An 11,735-nucleotide genomic window follows, 5' to 3' on the forward strand; every position below is an offset into this window, starting at 1 on the left:
GCATGTCTATAAAGTAGTACCATTACATTATAGTTACATTGAACCTGACATTGCATTCACTCTTAACTCAGTGACAGTAGCGTTGTGTGACGTAGTGCTGCGTTAATGCACACGAGTGAGACAGCCACGACGATGTCCGCCATTAACATTGTGACTTGTTTGTTTTGACGGTCGAGCTAGCTTACATTAAACGCTTCGTAAAGTTAACATTCAACTACGAATATACATATGAACAATATGGCGAAGATACGACGATGTTTACTAAGGACATGAACGGCAAAACGTTATTGAGACGCTGAAACTTACCTTAAAGTAACTCGCACACCTGCACTGCCTTCTCGCTGCCGCCAATCCGTCTCCGCCAAAGAACGTCTTCAGTGGTCGACTGCGCATGCGTATTCGAGCCGAGTGCTGCCGAGTGCGGCCGAGTTTCTTCCGAGTCCGCCTCACTCATTTTTTTAAAGTAAAGCTAACTTGAGATAATAAGTTTAATAACTTTACTCACCAAAAAGTGTTCTTTACTAAGTTTCTTAAAGTAAGGTCAACAAAGTAAGCAGAAATGAGTAAAGTGGTTATCGAGGCGTCATCGTTTACAAATACAAACTGAGATCGATCTGATAAATAGGATTTAAACCAACTTAGTGCCGTGCCTGAAATGCCAATCGACTGCTCCAGTCTCTGTAATAGGATGTCATGGTCAATGGTGTCGAATGCAGCACTAAGGTCTAACAAAACCAGCACAGAGAGGAGTCCTTTATCTGATGCCATTAGGAGGTCATTTGTTATTTCACCAGTGCTGTCTCGGTGCTGTGGTGTTTTCTAAATCCTGACTGAAACTCCTCAAATAAACAATTATGATGTAGAAAGTCACACAACTGATTTGCGACCACTTTCTCAAGGATCTTCGAGAGGAAGGGGAGGTTATAGATCGGTCTGTAGTTAGCCAACACCTCTGGATCCAGAGTGGGCTTCTTCAGGAGCGGTTTAATGACAGCTACTTTGAAGGAATGTGGTACGTGGCCTGTTAGCAGAGACACATTGATAATATCTAATAGAGAGCTGCCAATTAAAGGCAAAACGTCTTTCAGCAGCCTTGTCGGGATGGGGTCCAAGAGACAGGTAGACGGGTTAGAAGTAGAAACCGTTGAAGATAATTGGTCACGGTTGATGGGAGAAAAGCCCTCCAAATATACACCAGGGCATACAGCGGTTTCCAAGGCCATTCCACTTGAGGACAGATTGGCACTGGTTAAGGGCAAGAGATTATTAATCTTGTCCCTAATAGTTAAAATCTTTTCATTAAAGAAGTTCATAAAGTCATTACCACTGAGGTTTATAGGAATACTCGGCTCCACAGAGCTGTGACTCTCTGTCAGCCTGGCTACAGTGCTGAAGAGAAACCTGGGGTTGTTCTTATTTTTCACTATTACTGATGAGCAGTGGTGTATAGTAACGAAGTAGAAGTACTTCGTTACTTTACTTAAGTAGTTTTTTTGGGTATCTGTACTTTATTTTACTACTTATATTTCTGTTTACTTTTACTTTTACTTCACTACATTTTGCAATGAAAACTTGTACTTTCACTCCGATACATTTCCCCTGAAACAGTATCGTTACTCGTTACTACGGAAAAAAATAATCATGAGAAACATCGGGGACTGTTGTGGAACACACCGCAGCGCACCTGAACGCAGCACATCGGGGACTGTTGTGGAACACACCGCAGCGCACCTGAACGCAGCACGAGCACCAGGTTGGGGATCAGTGGTCCTTGCCGCCTGTTTTCTCTTCCCAGTGATGCCCAGGATGCTAGCGAGCGGCTACAGATACGACTCGTTTCATGTGGAGCAGCAATGGAAGCTACTCGAACAACCACGGGGACCAAGATCAACGTCCGTGGCCATATTTGGGCGAACTCTTTTCTTTTGTCGGAGTGAAAGTTTCTTCCTACGGATGAAGTGCCTCTTATGCCGACCGAAAGCTACGGAGATACTGGCCTTCAACAACTCACCAACCTCAGGAAACACATTGAGGTAAATTAAGATTAATCCCATGAGCCGCAACGTTAATGTTTAGTCATCATAAACCTGTTAAGATATCTAGCAGTGTTGTCCTCAGGATTGTAGTAAGTTATATCTTTGGCAGGAGAGGGGGGGGCAGGTGTCTGATTGTCCTACGCATGTTGTACGTTAGGCTAACGTTCGCTAGCTATCGTCAATTAAATGAGACAATTAGCAGGGCTCTCAAGTTTTGAAGACAGGCAAGCGTGACATTTCCATCAGCACCCGATGCTCACCTGTGCGCGCATCGCAGCTGAGCGTTGCGCGCGCTGTCATCGAGCCGAGAAGAGTTGTTGACTGGGGGGGGGGACGGACGGACTGACTGTTGTTGTGTTTAACTACAGAGATACAAGTACATATTCACAAATCAACTCTGGATGCACGGACAGTGCATGAAACTAAATGTATGAACCTCAAATTAAAACAAACTATTTTGTACAAAACTGTTGGTTGGGGTCATGACATGTTAGGAAGTGTTATTAATTCTATCATGTCTGTAATACTCTCACTTTATTTCAGGAATGGACTACATCAAGCAGCACATGGAAGAACCCTCCCTGCAGCTAGGTGATGCCACCAGGTCCAGTTCATCTGATGAAGAGGACTTCTTCTTCGTCATCTCAAGCCATGACAGCAGCAAACAGCTGGATGGAGACGTGGATCACTTTGACTTGCTGAAATGCTTCCCAACTGTGTGCTGCTGTCTGTGAAGCTAGACACACTCTACCTGCACCATCAGGGCCTGTGAAGCTAGACACACTCTACCTGCACCACCAGGGCCTGTGAAGCTAGACACACTCTACCTGCATCAGGGCCTGTGAAGCTAGACACACTCCACCTGCACCAGGGCCTGTGAAGCTAGACACACTCCACCTGCATCAGGGCCTGTGAAGCTAGACACACTCTACCTGCACCACCAGGGCCTGTGAAGCTAGACACACTCTACCTGCACCACCAGGGCCTGTGAAGCTAGACACACTCCACCTGCACCAGGGCCTGTGACGCTAGACACACTCTACCTGCACCACCAGGGCCTGTGAAGCTAGACACACTCTACCTGCATCAGGGCCTGTGAAGCTAGACACACTCTACCTGCACCAGGGCCTGTGAAGCTAGACACACTCTACCTGCATCAGGGCCTGTGAAGCTAGACACACTCTACCTGCACCAGGGCCTGTGAAGCTAGACACACTCTACCTGCACCAGGGCCTGTGAAGCTAGACACACTCTACCTGCATCAGGGCCTGTGAAGCTAGACACACTCCACCTGCACCAGGGCCTGTGAAGCTAGACACACTCTACCTGCACCAGGGTCTGTGAAGCTAGACACACTCTACCTGCATCAGGGCCTGTGAAGCTAGACACACTCTACCTGCATCAGGGCCTGTGAAGCTAGACACACTCTACCTGCACCATCAGGGCCTGAGAAGCTAGACACACTCTACCTGCATCAGGGCCTGTGAAGCTAGACACACTCTACCTGCATCAGGGCCTGTGAAGCTAGACACACTCTACCTGCATCAGGGCCTGTGAAGCTAGACACACTCTACCTGCATCAGGGCCTGTGAAGCTAGACACACTCTACCTGCACCATCAGGGCCTGTGAAGCTAGACACACTCTACCTGCATCAGGGTCTGTGAAGCTAGACACACTCTACCTGCACCATGTGAACGGCTCTTCAGCATCGCAGGACTCGTCTTCAGCCCCAGAAGAGCGACACTGACATCTGTCCATTTTGAAAATCAACTTCTTTTGAAGATGAGCAATACATTTTTCACTTTAAAGTGATGATTCTGGTTGTTACTTTTGGTTCTGCTTTTTTCTGTGTTAATCGTGTTTTTATATTTTAGTAATTTCATTGTATTCATATATTGCTAAGTTCATCCTAGCTCATACTCCTTGTTCATGGCGGCGACAGCACCCAAACAAATAAACTTCATAATTCTCAAAATTCTGACCTTGTTTTTTTATTAACATTTACTTTTACTTTTACTTTCAATACTTAAGTACATTTAATATCAGAAAATTACTTTTGATACTTAAGTACAAAAAAAATCAGATACTTTAATACTTTTACTCAAGTAGTATTCTCATAGGTGACTTTTACTTTTACTTGAGTAATTTTCCAGTCAAGTATCTTTACTTTTACTCAAGTATGACTTTAGGGTACTTTATACACCACTGCTGATGAGTAATAGGCTGCTCTGGCATTACGGAGGGCCTTCTTATAAGTTTTAAGACTATCTCGCCAAACTAAGCGGGATTCTTCCAGATGAGTTGAACGCCATATGCTTTCAACATTTCGTGACGTCTGCTTCAGTTTGCGGGTCTGAGGGTTATACCAGGGAGCAAACCTCCTCTTCCTCACTGTCTTCTTCTTCAGAGGGGCTATCGAGTCCAGTGTCATTCTCAGTGAGCCTGTGGCACTATCAACAAGATGATCAATCTGGGACGGACTAAAGTTAGACCAGGAGTCCTCTGTTATATTGAGACGTGGTATCGAATCAAATGCAGAAGGAATCGCTTCTTTAAATTTAGCTACAGCACTGTCAGTCAGTGCGTTTACATGATGGTATAATTCGAATCTTGCTTTAGTCGGACTATGCTATCTTTTGGGGGATCTGCTGTTATCCCAATATACATGGCAGTGAGTAATTCGAATCATTGGCCGAAAGCATGTCATATCCGATACGATAGGCGGCGCTGTTTTCATTACAACTCGTGGTGATAGCCATTTCCGCTTGACCTCTTCACCACCACCAACAACAAAATTTCGAGAAAGATGGCGAACAGAGAGCGGTGACTACATCCCTCTACTATTCTTCCATGGTGTTAATAGGAGTACAGCGAATGCAAATGGCGCTATTGGCTGAGTTGATAACGGAGAGAAGACGCCGTCGCCGAAGGTACACGGAGAATTTAATTTATCGTCTCTTTCGACTTCCGGGTCACGACATGGGAGGGAGGAGGGCGGCGGGATCTCGAGCATGCGCAAAGACGCAAAGTCCAGTTCCGAATCGAATTCAGAGTTACATGCCGCGAGAGTCGAATTATCAACTGGATCGGACCGAGCTATCCAGGGGTGTTAATCGGACCGAAGTCGGACCGCACATAGTCCGACGAAGGTGTTTACATGAAACGGATAATTCGATTTCAGTCCGACTAAGCCAGTTTTTCGATTGCATGTAAACGCACTGAATTAGACATCTGGTGTAGAAACTTTTGACTAACGGTGTACACTCCGGTAGTATACATTCAAAAGTTATGAGGTTGTGGTCTGACAGAAGAGGATTCTGTGGGAAGACCTTCAAATGCTCAATGTCAACGCCATAAGTAAGAACAAGATCAAGCGTATGGCCAAAGCTGTGAGTGGGTTTCTGTACTCTCTGACAGAAGCCAATCGAGTCCAACAATGAGATGAATGCAGCACCTAGGCAATCATTATCAACATCCACATGGATATTAAAATCTCCTACAATAATAACTTTATCAGTTTTAAGAACCAAACTTGATATAAATTCTGAAAATTCAGATATAAACTCTGTATATGGACCTGGTGGCCGGTACAGAATCACAAATAGAATTGGCTGTAGTGTTTTCCAGGTTGGATGTGAAAGACTAAGAACAAGGCTTTCAAATGAGTTGTTGTGTAATTTAGGTTTAGGATTAATTAATAGGCTCGAGTCAAAGATGGCTGCTACTCCACCTCCTCGACCGGTGCCTCGAGGAATGTGAGTATTAATATGACTTGGAGGAGTCGATTCATTTAAGCAGACATATTCTTCATGGCTCAGCCAGGTTTCAGTTGGACAACATAAATCAATGTGATTATCTGATATTAAATCATTTAGTAACACAGCTTTAGATGACAGAGATCTAATATTTAGGAGACCACATTTAATAGTCCTGTTTTGTTGCACTGCGGAAATAATGGTGTTAACTTGTATAAGGTTATTGTGTACGACTCCTCTTCTGCTTTCTTTTGATAGAATTAATTTAAGTTTAAGTGGCCGTGGGACAGACACAGTCTCTATGGAGCTCTGGGAGGGACTGGGTGAGAGGGGACGGAGGCCCCGGGGGAGGGATGTGCTATGGGGGACACTGGGTGACAGGGGCGTGGGGCTACTCTGTTTCTGCTTTATGACATTAACCCTGCGTTGTCACAGATATGGCTGTCCGTTGATCAACTTGGTTATGTTTGCAGAAACGAGACGCGCTCCGTCCAACGTGGGATGGATGCCGTCTCTCTTCATCAGATCAGGCTTTCCCCAGAAAGTCTTCCAGTTGTCTACGTAGCCCACATTATTCGCTGGGCTGTCTCAGGTTTGCCCTGGTCCTAGCCCTTAGATAGGCTGCTGGGGGATATTTTAGAATGCACTGAGTTTCTCTCTCTCTCTCTTTATGGACAAATTCACATCTCTTCATTGCAAATACTTCTTCCCCGGAGTTTTTGTGCCTTCACAGGGTCCATTGGATCTGGCTGTGCCTGGATCCAGTGCTGGCTCCTGGCCCTTGACTCATTGCCCCTACTTCCTACATACTGGCCCTGGCCTGGCCTCCTTCCTCATTAGCCATGCCTCGTAATTGGGCCCACCTCCTTTGTGATGCCTCGTGGCCCTTCCTCCTGCCATGGCCCTGCTGATGGCCCTCCTCTTTACCTCCTTCTGTTTATATGGATCATGGTCCTTGCCTACTCCTTATTATTAATAAATTCTGTCATATTCATTGAATGTGTTGTAACTCTCTAACGCTTTTAAAAAACATTATTTATTGATATACTGACATGTTGTGTTTAAGATACAGAATTAACGAACCCAATACTTACTTAAAACAAAATCTTTTAAACCAAGGTAATTAAAGCCTTTTTTTTTTTTTTTACAATGGATTGATTTTGCGCTCTCCAAACGGTTTCTTTAGGGGTCAACCCGCCAACAAGGCCAACATAGGTGACCTGAAAGACAAAATAAATGTAAAAAAAGGCAAACCCCAAAATAATTACCAATGATAAATTCCGATAGTGTCAGTGACTTATTTTCTCACATCCTTCTAAATAATAAAAAAACACATTAACTAATAACAAAGGGCACAAGGACAAAAATACTTTTTGGGGAATGATATTAACACGGAGAAACGCTCCAATGCATATGACATCCAAAAAGTCCACATTTGTCACCTAAACTTGGTAAGACTTGACAAAAGTAGAGAAATATTGGCTTAAAGTGTATCTCCATGTATGTGGAGTTATTTGTAAAGCTCAGAAGTCATGTTGGAATACTAAAATACAATAAGTCACAAACTAAAGGGTCATATATAATTTTAAAAGGATCACTGGCAAGCCTCAATAGTAGTAGTCATGAAAGAAGACATATACATCATAGTCTCATAAGGTCTCGACATGCAAAATCTTACTCTACCAATTTCTCTTCAAAATCTGCATCCACAGATACGTTTGTCTCCACCTCCACAAAGTTCTTCAAGAGTCCAATCCTGAAACATCGGACAGTTCTGCTGCACTGGTCTGGCTCTGCAGCTGGAGAAGTATGACTTTGCTGCTCCTTAATGATTTAATTGATCCTGTGTCAGGATCTCACGATGCAATGCTAAAAAATAGATTGCAACACAAAACTTTGTGGCTCTATTATTTTTGAGATACTGTACAACATATACTTAATGAAAAGAAAAAGAAAAAAGAAAGGACAGCGTATACTGTGTCCCCAACCAATTACTGCCAACTCTGTTGTGTGTGTGTGTATGTGTGTGTTTGTGTGTGTGTGTGTTGATGGACAGTTGTTTAAGTGAGTTCAGCGTCATCTACTGGTCTTTTCTTTGGTTGCAGTTAAAGGGTACGACTACTACGACTATACTTCTACTTCTACTACTACTACTACTTCTACTACTATACTTCTACTTCTACTTCCACTGCTACTACGTCTACTATGTCTACTACTACTACTACTACTAATACTACTAGTGCTGTGAAAAATAACGCGTTAACTCAGTTAATTCAATTACAGGTTTAACTAGTTTTTTTTTTTTTACGCATTTAACGCATGCGCAGAATGAGCTTCCAATCCGTCTGTTGTTGGTCGTCGGGACGAAAAAAAAGTCACTTGCAAAATGAGCTTCCAATCCACCACTTCAATCTGAACTCTGTCCGCTCTCATGCAGACGGTATGTTCATCGGTAATGATCCTTCCGCAGGTTCACCTACGGAAACCTTGTTACGACTTTTACTTCCTGTAGATCAGGGGTCTCAACACGTCGATCGCGACCTGCCAGTCGATCGCGGCGTAGTGTTGGTAGCCCCCTGACATGTTCTCTATAGCACGTCTTTGTTCTTTTATTAAACTAAACGTCTGTTGTTGATCGTATCTCCACAGCAGCATGTCATCTCTGTCTCTTCGCGTTGCGTTAACACTTATCGATCTCCGTCTGGCGCGCCACAGAGCTCCGTGCGCGCGCATCGGGACCGAGCAAAAAAAAAGTCACTTGTCAATCTATAGCCCTTTAAATAAATAAAAAAGTTGATATTTCTTATGTTTGACACAGTGAAAAACACCCTGGGGTCAAATTGACCCCAAAGAACACCGACATTAAACATTGAATGGGGTCAAATTGATCCGAAAGGTAACAGGAGGGTTAAACATTCTGTTTAGGATGAAGATGTATTTATGTTCCATATGGAAGAAAACTGCTAAATAACTGCTGAGTTGCAGCACCATTGTATAGAAGAATGTATAAATGTATATATCCGTCTTTTGTCATAAATCTCTATGTTCTCACAAAATATACCGAGAATATCGGTAATATGTGATTAATCATGATTAATCCACAAAAACCTGTGATTAACCCGATTAAAATTTTTAATCGTTTCACAGCCCTAAATACTACTAATACTTTTACTATCATTGAGGTAAACAACTTTGTATTATAACAGTGCACTGATTTGTGGCTTGTGGCAGCGGGGTGTGTTTAGGCTTGGCTGCAGAGTGGGTGGAGCGGGGGTGTGGTTCAGGGAACGGTGTCTGATTGTCATCAGCTGGACGAATTGGTAAGCAGTCCAGCTGATGACAATCTGTGTTTGTGTATCTGCGAGGCTGTCTCTATAAAGGAGCTGGACAGACTGAAGACGAGAGTGGAGAGAAGAGACACAGTCTGCGGTCCGAACACAATAAAAGTTATTCCTGCATATCACTCTGGCTGCTCATTCCGTGGTGCTTATCGGGGGAACCTACTGCTGACGGCTAGAAACCTGTCAGATGGCTTCATGTACTTTTATCATGTCTGTCTTGTGGTCTGTGTTGATTGTAATGTGAGTCAAGATGAATGCCTCACTTTCCAAGGGTACAAATAAAGTAACCTGAACCTACTACTACTGAGGTCTATAGCAATACACTGCTCCACAGAGCTACTTCTACTTCTACTACTCCTACTAGGCCTACTACTGGAATACACAGCTCCACAGAGCTGCTACTACTTAAACTACTACATTACATCAAGCTAACACATTTATCCAAATTGACTTCATATATAAATGTAATCATAGCCTACACCCTGGACACAGCTACGGAGTGCGATTCAGGGTAAAGTGTCTGGCTCAAGGACACATCGACTCTGGCTAGGGATCAAGCCGCCGATGCTCCGATTGAAGGACGGACCTGCTAACCACTGACCCACAGTCACCACTACTACTAAGGTCTTTAAAAATACATGATTTGTTATACATTGTTATTTTTGTCTTTATCAGATCAACACACACACAACAAAATATCAAATATATGTTGATGTGGGAAATTGATTTGTAATTACTCTCTTTTGTTCAGTGTCTGGATCTGCTGGGATGCAGACAGACAGAGAGACAGAGCGACAGGCAGGCAGAGACAGGCAGAGTGAGAGAGACATACAGACAGAGAGAGACAGGCAGAGAGACTGAGAGACAGACAGACAGGCAGAGAGAGAGAGAGACAGATTCCTCGTCCTCAGTTAATGTTGATTGTATTTTCATCTTTTAATTGCAACGTTATTTTCTTTTTTCTTATTTTTTTTGCAGAAAAAACAAACAATATCTGACATTAAAGCGGTAAATAAATGGGGTATAATCTAAGAATGTAAAGTCCTACATTTATAGGAATAGTAGGCTAGAACTTTTATTTTTTCTTATATTATTAAATCCTAAATTTACAAGAAATGGAAAAGGCGTCAGCTGTTAGCTGCTATCGTTATCCTTTAGCGGTTAGAGTTAGTGTTAGCTTCTACCGTTAGTTGCTAGTGTTAGGCTTTAGCGGCTAGTGTTAGCCTTTAGCTGCTTCAGTTAGTTGCTATAGTGAGCTCCTAGCTGTTAGCTCCCCAGCAGGTCCAGACAGACTGAACAAAAGAGATTTTTCTCTACTATTGATGAGTAATAGGACAAGTTTTGGTGACTGCATGCAAACGACAGGACAGACATTGGACATATACTGTGACTTGTGTCCACTATGAATGTGCTGGTTATTGAAGAGAGGAAAATCAAGTCTCACAGGTCTGTGTTGAATTATATGGCTACTGATAGCTGCAGCATTATGACTGATCATATTTTTCATATATATGTTTCTATATTTGCAATGCAATAACATAAATGATTTAGACAATTGAACCGACAGTGGCTCAGTGGTAGAGCAGGGTCGTCCTTCAATCTGTGGATCAGCGATTAAATCCCCGGCTCCACCAGTCCATGTAGAAGTGTCCTTGGGCCAGACACTTAATCCCTAATTCCAAATCCCAAATATGTTGATGACACAGCAGTCTATGGATGGATTTTCTGTGGTGATGAAGGTGAATGATAGACCTGTGGATATGTCATGTGTTTGGTGACCAGAAGGGGGTGCCCTAGACTATTATAATCACACTTTGAAACATCCATCAAGTACATTTCAAAACATTAACGGGTCATGAACCTATCAAAATGTATTTCCAGAGTAGTGTTTTATAATTTATTGGAGAAGAGAAAAAAGTTCAAACAGCCCAACAAAATATTTGGAGGCAAAAGAACGACATGCATTGAAAATGAAATTGGGTCAGCAGTCTCTCCGCATCATGGTTGCTTTCCCATGAAGGACAGGAAATGATGCTGAGACCTGACCTGAATCCTTTGAACTTTGTCTGATAAACTCCTTCTGTTCTAGGTGTCTGGAGAAGGAGGATCCAGAGCTGAAGGTCTGGGTGTACTGGACTTGGCTGCAAATCTTAACAAATGAAGATTCCCTTCTACACTGTAATAAAAATCAATGTGGTTCAACTTAAAAACATAAGTAGAATTGCTGCCTTAGACTTTCTAGTGTAGTCAAATTGGATTTACAATTTGATACAACTCATGATCGTTAGTTCACTTTAGGTTTCGATTGCTCTCTGTAAGTTCACTTGACTGTATAGTACAACTTAGTTCAACTTAGCAATCTAAGTTCAAAATATATATAACTTATCATCATGCATTCTGTTCACTTGTCCAAATAAGTAATGTCAACTTAGCAATGAAAGTTAAAAATACATATAACTTAACATCATGCATTCTGTTCACTTGTCTAAATAAGTAATGTCAATTCTTATATAAGTTAGAAGGAAGTTGACATTACTTTCCTAGTTAATGTGACTTCAAAGTATGCATCATTTCAAATGAAATTTTAGTTATAAGAAACACC

Source organism: Pseudoliparis swirei, chromosome 19 (genome assembly GCF_029220125.1).
Source record: "Pseudoliparis swirei isolate HS2019 ecotype Mariana Trench chromosome 19, NWPU_hadal_v1, whole genome shotgun sequence".
NCBI classification, from domain to species: domain Eukaryota; kingdom Metazoa; phylum Chordata; class Actinopteri; order Perciformes; family Liparidae; genus Pseudoliparis; species Pseudoliparis swirei.